General features: G+C 29.0%; 1 protein-coding gene and 1 long non-coding RNA gene across 3 annotated transcripts in view; both read right to left on the bottom strand.

Annotated features, from left to right (window-relative positions):
* The window catches only part of LOC107447646 (sterol O-acyltransferase 1), a 59,611-nt gene extending 53,959 nt beyond the window's left edge, over positions 1-5,652 (bottom strand). The window contains exon 1 of one of the 2 annotated variants that reach the window (XM_087153468.1): positions 5,465-5,652. The gene's annotated coding sequence lies outside the window, so the exon portion shown is untranslated. Of the gene's footprint in view, positions 1-5,320 lie in introns of both variants that reach the window. The other variant, XM_087153469.1, reaches the window with a different exon arrangement.
* A 2,993-nt stretch (positions 5,653-8,645) lies between these two features.
* On the bottom strand, positions 8,646-10,228 carry LOC147803140 (uncharacterized). Its single transcript, XR_015429796.1, has 2 exons — positions 9,812-10,228; positions 8,646-9,429 (listed from the first exon to the last, which is right to left on the bottom strand). It is a non-coding gene; the product is annotated as an uncharacterized LOC147803140 (long non-coding RNA).
* Between the last annotated feature and the right edge of the window lie 4,510 nt (positions 10,229-14,738).

Raw genomic sequence — 14,738 nt, 5'->3', positions numbered from 1 at the left:
ATTTATGAATAGATTTTTCACAAAAAAAGGACCCTTTACAAAAAATCAGGAATAACCACTGTTCACATTTCCGAAAATAATAATGTCGTCAGTCTCATTTAACTTTTTTCACAGTACACATTTGAGCCTTTCCCGCCATTTCTTAGTAAACGTTATCCGTTTTTAGTTAGAAAAATGTAATTATAACAAATTTGTATAGTATCTAATAAATATTTTACTAATAATTTGTGTTTTTCATTAAAATAATAATGACTATATCATATATTAGTAAATGGCACTTCTACGCAACTGAATTTGTCTAACTCATAGTTTTACCTGAAATAAATAAAAGATATCAATCTATCAATAGTTTCTTTATACCTTTTTATAAAACAGTCACGACAGTCTGTAAAAACGCTTTTAGAACTGTAATAATCTTGATTTAAAAACATAAACAATTGCTAAAAGTTGTCTGAATTTAGGAAAATGGCTGATAAAAATGAAATTATCTCTACGAGATACTTTTCTAAGATAAGATTCCTTACAAAGGCAAGGTGGGATTATAAACTCTCCTAGAGTCAATAAAGGTTAAACATAAATAGTATGCATTTTGCCTCAGGCATTCTCTCCATTAAGAGCTTGATATAAATATACAAGTTATCAATTGCTTACTGCGATTAAGTTTTAAGAGTAAAAAAGTATTTGTAAAAACGCAAATTTATTCTGCAATAAATATCACAAATTTCACACATGTCCGCTAAGTGATTTTTTTTACATGCAGGGGTCTGTTTACAAGAAATTTGGGTCCGTTAACGGACCCTTCACAAAATATCTTTTAATAAAAACTGACCCTACACAAACTATTTTAACTTAAAAACGGACCCTTCGAAAAATAATTAATTTTTTAATCGGACCGGTCACAGATTTGTTTATCTTCATTATTGTTTTGTTAATTGAATAAACCCTTCCCAAGGGGGGGGGGGAGTGAAAGACAGATGTAAACGAACTAAGTTTTGTCTTCGGCAGACGCTTCTTCCTTTATTCGTCCGAAATGAATATCCCGCGTTCAGCAATATTAGGCTAAATATCAAATACTATTTGTATATGTTGCACCTCTAATTTAGTAGCAGCAATTGCTGTTTATTTTTGAAAATTAAATTTTTTTTTAATTATAATTTTACAGTGTTGGGTATAATCTTGTATCTATTTACAATTAAAAAACTCTGAAATTTTTTTTCACAATAACAGGACTATTTTCACAAATTTACAAAAGTCGAACCCTGGTTGAGAGAATGCAACTTAACGTTTATTTTATATTGACAAATTACCACTTATTTTTTCACAATTTTACAAAAACAGGACCTTTCACAAAATGTCTGGACAGACCCCTGATATGATTTTTGCACTTAAAATACATTGGTGAGGATAAACATTAAAGTAACTTCAATCGCAACTTCAAAGCATTATAACTACTCTAAAAGAGTGAAATAATTTCATAATCTACCGGATTTAAAATAATATAACGTCAACTAGTAATCACTTAAATATTTTATTAATGAACTTTACATTCAAGTGACCTTTCTATAGATGGATTTAACATTAATTAATAAATCTTGTAATTTATATACTTTTTTGTCTTTTTTTCCGAAAAAAAACAGGATTTAAATTTTTTTTAAACTTATTAAATTCCTATTTTAGGAATGTTCTGTTGCGTCCTATAATTCATCATTTTGTAAAGTTTCTGACCCTGTAATGTGTTCAGTAAATGGGTGCTTATTACCGTCTAACACTGACTCAGGTTCGAATCCCATCATTTACTAGTCGATATGAATTCTGCCTTCAGCTCGCGCCAACCCAACACCTTCTAGAAGTAGGAAGGCCTCAGCACGGATCAGTTTAGTAGTCCGATGTGACGAAGTTAACTGCACAGTAGATGAAAAATACGAAAGATGTCATTACGTTCGGGGTACTAAGCTGCGCAGTGGTTGAAAATACGAAATATGTCATTACACGTTTGGACTACTAAAGGATATTTATGGTAACCCGTGCTGAGGACTGCTCTTTTCTAGGAGGTGTTGGCCAACCACGGTGAACATTCACAGTGATAGACGGATCATAGGATAGAATCCTCTTGCCCTCTTGGTTTTCCTCTCCCTGCAACGTAAATGCGAGTTATATAGTTCAATCAACAAAGTCTAAAAAGTTCCATTAAAAACCTATAGGAGTTCCCTTATCTTCTGAGTCAGTTCAAAATTACAGGGCTACTGAGTTGAACATTGAGAGTCGAAAACCCAAAAACCTATTTTTAAAACTTACCTATTTAAGATGATTCAAAGAAAAAAAGACAGTTCACTGTGTCTTTTTTATTATTTAATTTAAACATTTTCAATTTTTTAAAAACAAATTTTTAAAATTGCTTTGAAAGGATTTGAACGAAAACTAAACTTTAATTTAAAAATCATTTGGTTAATAACTTAACAATACAACAGATAGTCAAAAGCTATTTAGGGATTTAAAATATTGTTTTGTAAACGTAGGAATAGATAGTAAAATTTTAAACTTTTGTAAGTTAACTAAATTTGGCAACTACCTACTCCCGGTTTACGATATTTTTAAAAACCTGCATCAGAAATCTTTTTTTTTTCCAATGGCAGGCACTGAATTTGAATCTTTGCTATACTATGCCAGAATTGTTGCTCATTTCGCGTTACCCAGTGGGCACCTGCGTACCAAAGTCACGGAGGCGAGCAACATTACCCACGCCACACTGCCACAAACCCATTTATAGGGTGGGCCACATTCACACATCATACACACACGCAACAGAGGACAGCACAAAGAGAGAGAGAAACATCCATGCCCAGAGCGGGATTCGAACCTGCAGCCTATGGCTTCGCAGTCAGGCACGCTAACCGCTCGGCCACCAGGCCGGCACATCAGAAATCTTACAAAATATTTTTAGCGTAGTAAAATAATAATTTTGTGTGTGTCTATTGATATATTTTTGTAAAATTTGCAGCAGGTGAGTAACAAAACTGTTGTCTGGGGAGAGATAGTTTGATTTAGATCTGCAGTTTTTTATTCATTAAATGCATGTCTTTTAAAAATGACAAGTGAACTTCAAATTAAATTGGGTTTCAATATTTGGTTTTCGATAATCGATGTTGATAATAGTTTTCACTAGATATTTATCCGGTATTTACAATATACCGGGGATTTATATTATAAAATAATGTTTTCGTGACATTTAAAATAATATTTGACTATAAATTCACAGTATTCTATTCATCTTTAAAAGTATAAATAGAGTATCGAGTTTCAAACTAAAATTTAAATTATTTAAAAAGCACTTTTACCTACATTTGATAGAATTCAATTGCTACTCTCGATATCTCGGAATCCTTGTTATGTTAAAAAATATTTTCCCATTATATATCCACCTAATGTTAATTTGAATTCCTATGTCGAAGGATTTTTCTCAAAACCTTGATATGACGAAGTTTTAAAGGAATTTGAAAAGGAATTTTTCGGAAAAATCACAATTTAATGCATAATTGTTCTTGCCTTACTTTTTAAAACAAAATTATCATTGTTCTATTTAGACTTATAGTCAACTATCATTTACATATTTAATAGTTATTATTCTTATGTTTCAAGACTTTTAGAGCAATGTTTTGGATTTTTTTTTTTTTTTTACTTTTTAGAACATATTTAGTTCTGAACTTGTTCTCGCGGAAACTCGCTATCTCGAAATTTTTTTTAACGTCCCTTCAACTTTATATCGAGAGTATACTGTACTATCTTTCATTTTAGAGTTTTATAAAATGAAGGACTAACTGAATATATCTAACAACCAACCAATACAGTGTAAACTAATATAACTACTTATTTCAGTTTAAATTAATTGATAGTACGAAAAATAAATATCATCCAGAATAACTTTTGCTCAAATGATCAGATTTTCAAGAACTAGGTTCGAACTTGAAAGGTTGAACCTCAAATATGCAATTAAGTAGATCTAACTATTAAGTTAAGAAATCATATAAAAAATATGCCTTCTCTTATTAAACATACTTTTTTAAGACACCTTTTGATTTTAGTTCATCAAAACATGGAAGTTAGCTGTAAAATGCAATCCTAACATAGTAAAGGAAACGATCGACAGTTCGAGCCCTTAATATAAATTCCACTTTTTCTGCATTTCGGGCAGTTTTTAAGAGAATCGAAAACATTTTTTTAACACAATCATTAAATTTATTTATACAATATATATTTTTATATGCATTCGTTTAAACAATATAGACTTCTTATAAATATATTTATTTCCTATTTTATTTGATAATGATCGATACATTTAAGAATTGTAAGATACTAAAAAATTTTAAACTAATGTAATTTTAAATTATAAAACGCAAAATCGATCGTCTAGTTCTTGAGAAATGAAACAGCTTAAAAATGTGGCTTCAATTCTAATAATATAATATAATAAAAAAATTACATTTAACTATCTCCTCAGATGACTTAAAAGGGTTACACTTCGTGAAGAATTAACATAATCAGTTAAATATTAGTTACTGATTAAATTATCATAATATTTAAGAAAAAAAATCTCTTAAATTAAAAGGAGAAAATGGAAGAAAACAAGTAATAATTATCGGCCAATAAAATATTTAAGTACCTTAATCAATAAAGTATCAATCAATATTTTTTAAATATAATAATAATATTAAAGAACTAAAATCTTTATAATTTAAAATATAAATATTGGAAAAATATATCTTTTAAAAAATTTAAAGTGTTTTTTTCTTATATTTTAAACAAAATTAAGATTTTCTGTTTCATCAAAAATTAATGCCTCGATTTATATGCAGCAAATTCATGTCGAAATTAATACTGTTATCCAGTATTCTATTTATATATAACATTTTTATGAATGCACCAAATTACGAAGACAGTAAAATCCCACAAATGAAAGCAAATTATCGAACAATAAAATAAACCAATCAGTAAAGTATTTTAATTAACTTCGATTTAATAATAATAATATTAACGAAAAGAAAAACCTTATAATTTAATTAAAAATGTAGAAAATATCTATATTCAGTGTTTTGTTTATACGTAAGATTTGTATACAGATACTTAAAGTACCAAATTAAGCAAGCAGTAAAAAGCCAACAAATAATAACTATCGGCCAATATAGTAATAAAGTACCTCAATCAGTGAAGTACGAATCATTTTTTTAATAATAAATATTAAAGAAATACTTATATTTAATAAATATTAAAGAAATACTTAATAAATATTAAAGAAATTTTTAATAAATATTAAAGAAATACTTACAATTTAAAAAAAATTAATACTGCTATTCAGTGTTTTGTTTACATACAAACTTTTTGTGCTGAGATTTGAAGAATGAGATAAAGAAAGCGATCAAAGATAACATTAAACTAGTTTAATAAATACTGAAAAGATAGGATGACTTACCACCAAATGTACTCAAAAGTCACTATAAAATAAGGATTTGGGTTGTTGACTTAAAGCACTAGAAACTGAATAAAACATAGGATGTCATTTTTAATTTTACCGCACGCTTCGAACTCATATGAAGTTGACGTGTTTATGTTTGGAAACTTCAGGTCATCCACAGTCGGGTACCTTTGCACTCGGCGAACAGGGTTGGCGGATGGGAATTGATAAATGTTGCCAAGACGCCAAAATCACCTCTTTCTTTCTTCTTTTTTATCTAGCTTTGCTTCTTCATGATTAATATTCTTATCTTATTTTTAAAATACAATATTCCAAATAACATAACCCATTATATGATTTAAATTATTTTTTAAAAAGTGTTTGAAAATTTTTCAATTTTTCTTAATGTTTAGTGTTTTCAAATCATTATTGAAATTAATTATAGATGCTATTAAAAATTTAAAAACATGTGGGAAATTTAAATTTTGCATTAATTGTCATATTATTTTTAACCCATTGACGACTTCTAATTGATCTATTCTATATTTTTGTAACTTGTTGTAATCAAACTAGATGAAGAGCATGACTTGAATAAAAATACCTTTACAAAAAAAAATTTTTTAAAAGTGGGGGAGAAACTTATTTTAAAATTTTTTTAAAAAAGATTACTCTTTACATATTTCTTACTTATATTTTCTTTCGCTCTCTCTATCTCTCTCTTCTCTCTTTCTCTCTCTCTCTCTCTCTCTCTCTCTCTAAAACTAAATTAAGTAAAAAAAATTAGAAGAATTTGCTCATTAACCCTCATAAATGTTACTAATTTATCAATGTTTCTTATAAATTATATATTACAATATTATTATAAATATATTTTTCCAATAAAGCAAAGAACACTTAATAAAATATGCAATTATTATACCTAATTTCATGTAAGCACATTTTGTTATAATTTTAAAAGTACAATTTTTATCACAACAATATAAATGATGTTCTGGATATGAAAAACAATAAACTTTACTTTAAAAATTTATTTTTGAAAATTAGAATGTTTTATAGAATAAGAATATATAAAAGAGAAGCCATTTTACTAGTTAATCATAACCTTCTTTCCTTATATCAATTCAAATTGTGAATGACTACTGAACTCTTTCATTATGTTTTACCTACTTTAAAAATGTTAAGATGCTAACTGGTTAAACTGATAAATAATAAGATGCTATACTAATCTCTCTCTATCTTATTTTTACATATTTATATACTTTTTTTTAATTTTACTTTAAACATCAACTTAGGGCATGAGCACAAAAAACAAAGATTTCGAGAGAGATAAATAAAATTTTCTGCAACAATGGATTCCAATAAAAAGGGAAATGTAAGACCTTCTGTTTTCCCTTGTTATTTCAATGGAAGAAAATCGATGCAGAAATTTTTTAGTAAAAATATTAAAATATGTAAATATTAAAATTAGTAAAAATAAAAAATATTAATTACTGTGCTGCATATGATTGTACAGTAACATTTTTTAAAGGATGGCCATGGAAGGACACAGGGCTCGAAAAAACTCAGAAATTTTACCCGTCCCCGAGGACGGCTTGTCCAACAATGCACTCGTCCTCCGTTGAAACTGACTCATCGCTTTTAAATAAATAAAAATATAATTTTCTCCTATTTATTACAAACATTTATATAAATTGCACAATGAATTAGTCGTTTCCAGGATTACATTATACAGTAATAATTTAAATGACAATGGTCAAGTTATATGGAATGTCAAGTTATCCGAGGGTACTGCGTTTTTTAAATGAATCAAATATGACGTTTGCCAGTTCCACAATCAAGCCTATGATTTACAGAGGTTTCTGAACAGAAATCTGAAAGGGGTTTTTCATTTAGTTAGATGTTCATAATTGCTTTTAAAGCTTCTTGTTTAAGACCAGTACGTATTGTGTTTTTTTGTAAGTTTATTACTGCAAAGCCCCTTTCAACCGCTGCAGTAATCCCAGACAGAGAAAACATCAATATATGCGCAGTATGTTGCTGTATTGTGGGTCATTTTGCTGCCTTGTAACTTACAAGACTCTTGTAAGATAACAAAAATTGAAAATGTATCACGAACATTAACGGGAAAATGGCCGTCCACGCGGACGTCGGATTAGAGAAATTCGTTGTTCGCGGATAATTTTTGACCGTCGAGGACGGGCGGACGGACTGTTTTTCGAGCCCTGGAAGGACATTTCATAGGTAGGTTAGTTTATCATATTTTTGAATAACAGTTGTTTTATTTATTATATCCCATAGAGCACAATTTATCCAGTAGACGTCCAGAATTAATTTCCCATCGTGGATCGAATACCGACGTCTACTAGACGTTTTCTTATAGCTTATTTAGGGATAATCCACAATGGCTTAAGTGTAGACGTCTTATAGATAACTCTGTAGACGTAATGCGGATAAAACCAATACCTCCTAGATTGAAGAAAGCCGAAGGACGGAAAACGATGACTCATACAGTTAGGCCCAGATTTGCTGATCACTTCTGACGAAGCTTCTCTTTTTCCCTTCTGTTTCTCGACACTTTTTCGTTACTCTTCTACTAATTTTTTACTTTCTACAAATTATTATTATTTTTTTTTTTGTCTAGATTAAATGTTCTTAAATTGTGTAAAAATGCTTAATATATTTATTTGTTTTCAGAAATGATTAACAATAAATCAATTCTAACAAAAATAACTGTTGTGTGAATGAAAAAAAATATATTTTTAAGCATTAAATATCAGTTTTATTTTATAAATTGGAAAATTTTATCTAACTTTTTGTTATAAAATGTATGGATTAAAAACAAAGAAATATATTTTTAAAGGGATTTTACACATTTATTATTATTATAGTTTTGACATAAAACTAAGAAAGGGGTCTAATTTTTATAATATGATACTTACATTTTTAGTAGATGATTATTTTGGATTTTAATGATTATGTTTTGCATGTTATTAGAACTAGAGCATACGAAATAAAATAGAAATTGTTTATAAACAATGACATAAAATGAGCTTAAAAAAATTTAGAAAATCAAATGCAGTCTTCAAACAAGGTTTAGCTAGTAAAAAAAAACATATCAAAAGCATGATTATAATTTGTATTTTTTTCCTGTGGAAGTGTGATTGTTAGAAGTGATAAACTAAAATTAAAGTAAGCAACCTTAGATAACAAATATTTTATTAAATAGCAAATTCAAAAAACGATAAATAAAATGTAAACACAAATTTTACTGAAATATGTTAAAACTTTCAGTAACATTTAAAAAAGTATAATTTTTACCATCACACTGATAAACTAAAATAAAGTAAGCAACCGTAGATAACAAATATTTTATTAAATAGCAAATTCAAAAAACGATAAATAAAATGTAAACACAAATTTTACTGAAATATGTTAAAACTTTCAGTAACATTTAAAAAAGTATAATTTTTACCATCACACTGATAAACTAAAATAAAGTAAGCAACCGTAGATAACAAATATTTTATTAAATAGCAAATTCAAAAAACGATAAATAAAATGTAAACACAAATTTTACTGAAATATGTTAAAACTTTCAGTAACATTTAAAAAAGTATAATTTTTACCATCACACTGATAAACTAAAATAAAGTAAGCAACCTTAGATAACAAATATTTTATTAAATAGCAAATTCAAAAAACGATAAATAAAATGTAAACACAAATTTTACTGAAATATGTTAAACTTTCAGTAACATTTAAAAAAGTATAATTTTTACCCGTCACACTGATAAACTAAAATAAAGTAAGCAACCTTAGATAATAAATATTTTATTAAATAGCAAATTCAAAAAATGATAAATAAAATGTAAACATAAATTTTACTGATATATGTTTAACTTTCAGTAGCATTTAAAAATAATTCTAATGTCATTTAATATCTCTTTTCTAATGTCATTTTCCTTGAAATGCATCTCACATACCTATAACAAAATGAATACAATATTTAAATGTGCATTTAAAATAAATAGTACATACTATATTCATGTATGAAAAATTAATAGATTTTTGTAGAAAAATTAATAGATTTAAATTTCATAATCAAATAAATTACAATATATTATGGTCAAACAAAAATGTTTAAAGTTTGAGCAAAAATTTAATAAAATACTAAAATTATTAATATTTTTATAAAATAAAACTCTATAAAAATAACTATATATTACAATAGTTTGCGATATGATTGATAAGAACAACTTAATTATTATAAATAATTTATCCACAATTTAAAATAATTTACTCTTAGTAAAAATATAATAAAGAAGCATAATTAAATTTTTAAAAATAAGAACAAATATTACTCACTTTAGAATTCTTTGCAACTTCAAAATCTCTTGGCATGGCGGCAAGCCATTTCTTACGTATTGGGAAATCCAAAATTTAATGCTTTTGTACCATCAACTTTGTAAAATCCTCTGCAGTTTGGTACACAGCACTCATTGGCAATTATCCATAACACTAAGAATTAAATTAATGCTGACATTTACAACATTTGTTGAATAAATATAAATTTTACGAAGAACGTTGACACCAGAACACACACGGTTGTTTACAAATTCAAATCAAAAATATTCGCCAATTGGCTGAATGCCGACACAGGTTATAATACTTGAGAATATCGCCAATGGCTCGTTTGATCAGATTCGGAGTTTTTCGTAAAAATAGCTACCCTGACTGGTTTCCCTCTGGGCCTAACTCTACTACGTCATCATCGCCTATAGTAACCCGTCGTGAGGCTTGATTCCTTTCTAGGAGGTATTGATAAAACACGCTGTGTATCGTGGGAGACGTCTAAGAAGCAACTATCAAAAAACGTCATTTAGAATGTTTCTCGTAGTTGAAAATCGGACGTAGGATTGAAGTGAAATGAATAGCTTGAGGAATAAACACATTTAGAGAATCTATCTTATTATATAAAACGCTAATACGTACGTATGTATGTATCAATAAAACCGATGATATTTCTTTTCTCGCGCTGGCAACAGTTTTCATTTTTAATTTATTGCATTCGGCGCGCAAGAGCACGTAGTGAGCAACCAGATAACAATAACCAGAGTGAGCATTATCAGGTTGTTCAATTCAGATTCATGCACTAAAAACATGACAATATTTAATTTAAACTCAATTAGGAATTAATTAATTAATTGAAGTGAGAATGCTTTAAAAGGCGGCTGTTGAATTGATATTTTTCTACTGGGAGCTACTTAAACGTCTAAAAAACATTTAAGTGTTTGTATTGAATGCATTGAATTTTTTTTATATTTCGCGTTTATTTATGCATTGAATTTTCACGCTTTAAAATGCAGAATATTAGTGAAGCAATATTTGATAATTTATTTTGTTAATATGTTTCTTATTTAGCTAATGTTTTGATTTTTCCACCATGTACAATCTAAATAGCTAATATACTTTTTTAAAAGCCAATAAGAACATTGGTAGAATTCTTCTACATAAGTACAATACTATGTCTTTGATGATAAAATACTATGTCTTTGATGATAATATATTATGTCTTTGTGCTAGAACATTGTGTTCATTGGCGAGTGAGCGCAGCGAGCCATGGTTCACGTTGTGAACCACATAGGATTGCGTAGCAATTCTTGGGTGTTGGCGAGCGTTAGCGAGTAGGGGGCGGAGCCTCCTAGTACTATTTAAATTTATTTGCAATTTATACATAATGCATTTCAGTTTAATTTGGCATCAAATATTTACGATAAATATTTATAATACAAAAACACAATAAAAAGAACAACAAGAAAAACTTTCAAAATTTACGAATGAAAGTTTCTAATAGCACATTAAAAGACAATTGAGCTTCAAAAAAATAAGAATAAATCTATAAATAAGAGCGATGCAATTCAGTAGCGTTCCCAGATAGATTTCCGAAGACAACCTCGTGGAGGTAACACAATGTGCAAAAGGGATCATGAACCACGTTGATGCGACATAGATGTTTTTTCAGACAATCTTGGTTAATTATCAGAAGAAACATGGCAGCAGAAAATTGAGACCTTCTTTTCTAGGTTAGCATAAACAATATTTACTTTTCACGTAAGTGCAAACGGCTCGCTTTAGCTCATTTTTTTAGGGACCTCCCTGGCCGAGCGGTATCGAACGCCAAACGCTCTGTTAAGCGTGGAGGTGGCGGGTTCGAATCCCGCCGTAACCCTGGATGTATTCTTTGTGATGTCCTTCTCTGTATTGTGCTATCTGTCCTTCCACTTGACAAAGGTTTATAAGCCTTAATTGAGCACACAAGCCTGCAAATGTATATTGTATCAATAAACCAACCTCATTTATTTGTACCTATAAGAACAATTGTTTTTGGTGTTCTAAAAGCTTCAAAGTTTAGAGTACTACTGTTATAAGTTATACTGTTATTATACTACTGTTATAAAAGTGTAATAGTAGTAATTTACTATTGTACTTTTCCGAGTTTAATATGATAAATGAGTAATTTACTATTATAATTTATTTGAGAAGCATGATTTTTAAGCTAATATATACCATTTTATTAAGTTATTTACACGAAATTATATTTGTTAAGTGTCTATCGTCTGTTCGTCATTGTTCGTTTATATTCTGTATTTGTAGTCAAATAAAGTGTTTTATGATTACTTCTTGATATTTTGCTTTGATGTCTACCTAATTTAGAAACATTTGCTGGCGTCTTTGCAGTACCGTCAAATCTACATTTTTAAACTATTTATTAGAGTAAAAATTTGTTTTTCATTAATGTAGCTTCTAAAAATACTGACGGATTAAAGAAGTCTTCAATTCAACACAATATCGAAGATTATTCTTTAAGAATTTCAATGATTTTGATGAAGAAGAAACTAATGACAATTTAATTAAACTTAAACTTATTGAACAAACAGCGAACTTATTGATAGACACTGAAATAAAAAACAGAGGTAATCTTAATGCTAATGAAGTTGATGAAACAACATACGAGGCTGAATTTGATGAATCGGAAACACTTATGGATCGTTGGCGATTTTTAGAACAAACTTATAATATTCGCGACTTCTGCGGAAGAAGAATCTGTATTTGGTGAGAAAGCTTTGTCAACATTACATTGTTACAAATACATTGTGTCCCGTAGTGGACTGATCGTTAAGACACAGTTCCCAGCAGATCACCGAAGTCAAGCATCACTGGCTACAGTCCGTGTGCGGGTGGTTGACCACTTGGATCAGTCTGCTTGGGGACCGAGGGTGTGCGATATTGGTCCTCGTGAAACTCTGCTACCGTAAAGTGCTCGACTTCACGCGCAGGTCGTCGGGCTACCGAAGCGGGGGTGCCATCACCTCCGCAGAGGATCAAAATTGTGATGGCATGTCTTCGGATCATTCTCTGGGATGTTTCCTAGACAGTCGCCAATAGCCCATTGTGCAGCTCTAGTGCGACGTAAATTAACAACAACAACAAATACATTGTTACGTTATCCTAAAATCCAACGCCCAGTTTTTATTGAAGATAACAAAAACTGGTTAGATTTTGGGGAAAATTTCAAAAAATTGATAAATATCTCAATTTGGAGAATCATGATAAATTTTCGTTTCTATCACAAGCTATACAATGTGACAGGAAAAATTGCTGAGGAGTTGATTAAAAGTTTTTTTCCAAATGGAGATAGGTATAGAAAAGGCTTATAGGCCAACTTAAAAGTAGATTAGGAAGAGGGAAGCTATTCATTCAAGTTCTTAAAAGACATCTACTTTCTGTCGTTCTCCAAAAAGATTGCGATCAAAGAAAATCAGTAAAAGAGCTCTATGATTTTGTTAGAGACTAATTTACGTGAGGTAGAGAACCTGGCTTAGCAAGAGGTAATTATGCACCCATGTTGTTCCCCATTATAATGTGAAAATAAGAATCTATGAAAGTTCAACTCACTATTGTGCATTTCTTATAATGAAATATTTCATTTTGTAATCATTTTATTGTGAATAACATTTAGGGATAAAATCAGGAAGTTTTGTATGCTTCTGATTTGTAATTTAATTTTTAAACACATTAGTACTTCTCTAGGTATGATTACATTAAGTTATATTCACTAATTATATTAAATTTAGTCTAGATAATTGACCAAACATTAAAAATGTTTATCAGTTTATGCATTTATTCATTAAATCAAATTGTCAATAAATAAACAAATAGTCATTAATGAAATGGTCAATATCACCATACAAGCGATTTTTACTGATTTGACTCAAATCATAGATAAATCTTTTCATGTTCATAGTATTAACTCAAAGAGAATTCATGATTTAAAAAAAAAAATTTAATGCTAATTACATTACATTTATGCTTTAAATGCACATTTTTATTCCAAAAATCTAGTAATTGGGACAATTTTTTTTTTATTCGTTGAGCAGTAAGGTGGGTGAAAAATTTTATAAATCATCTTAAACATTCGATTCTTTTAAAATTTTATATATAAAAAAAAAACCGAGAGCATTTGCTTAGGTATAACTGAAAAGTTTTTAAAAACGTAAGTGAAGACGTGTAACAAACTTGTCCTTTGTATATCGTTCATATACAAACTCAGTAATTTAGTATTTCGCATTTTTAGGTCTCAATAAATGTGAGAGTGAAATAACAATTTGGTTTTTTTTACACTCTTAGATGTATTGAGGATATAAAAATTCGAAATTCTAAATAATAGAGTTCATATACGAACGATATACAAAGAGTATGTTCGTTACACGTCTTCCAACAGATCAGGAACAATTCCTGTGGTTGTCTCTGAGACGTCCATCCCAGGATAAGCTATGGATCAGGTTATTCATATGCCATTCATGTAAAAGTTATGGTATATCCGTTTATGGATGGCTTTTAGACTTCTACTCGACCTTCCGTAGATCAATTGGCGACCACATGGATCTTCGTGGATGTTTGCGATGACTTCTAGTGGATATCCACTGAATGATTTCCTGCTATATGAGATAAATGAACTTTTAGAATGTTGTTGTTTTCTTTAAAACATATTTAGAGAGAGTATTCTTTTTATTCATTCTAAAATACAAATTTATACTTTTAAAACTATCTTACAAGTTAATATAAACGAATAAGAACGCAACCATAAAGTAATGATTACATAGAATTTTTTGCATTAAGACATATTTTATTTATTTATTTTAGTGCTAAAATGGAGTAGACTAAATTTTGGAGACACTGTTGCTTCTTTCCATTTCCGTTTACTTACGTTGTATTTATTTATTCTCTATAA

The sequence above is a fragment of the Parasteatoda tepidariorum genome, chromosome 10 (genome assembly GCF_982258835.1).
Source record: "Parasteatoda tepidariorum strain Cologne lab strain chromosome 10, Ptep-v5.0, whole genome shotgun sequence".
NCBI classification, from domain to species: domain Eukaryota; kingdom Metazoa; phylum Arthropoda; class Arachnida; order Araneae; family Theridiidae; genus Parasteatoda; species Parasteatoda tepidariorum.
The sequence above is the reverse complement of the archived record's forward strand: the minus strand, read 5'-3'. Positions and strand labels throughout refer to the sequence as shown.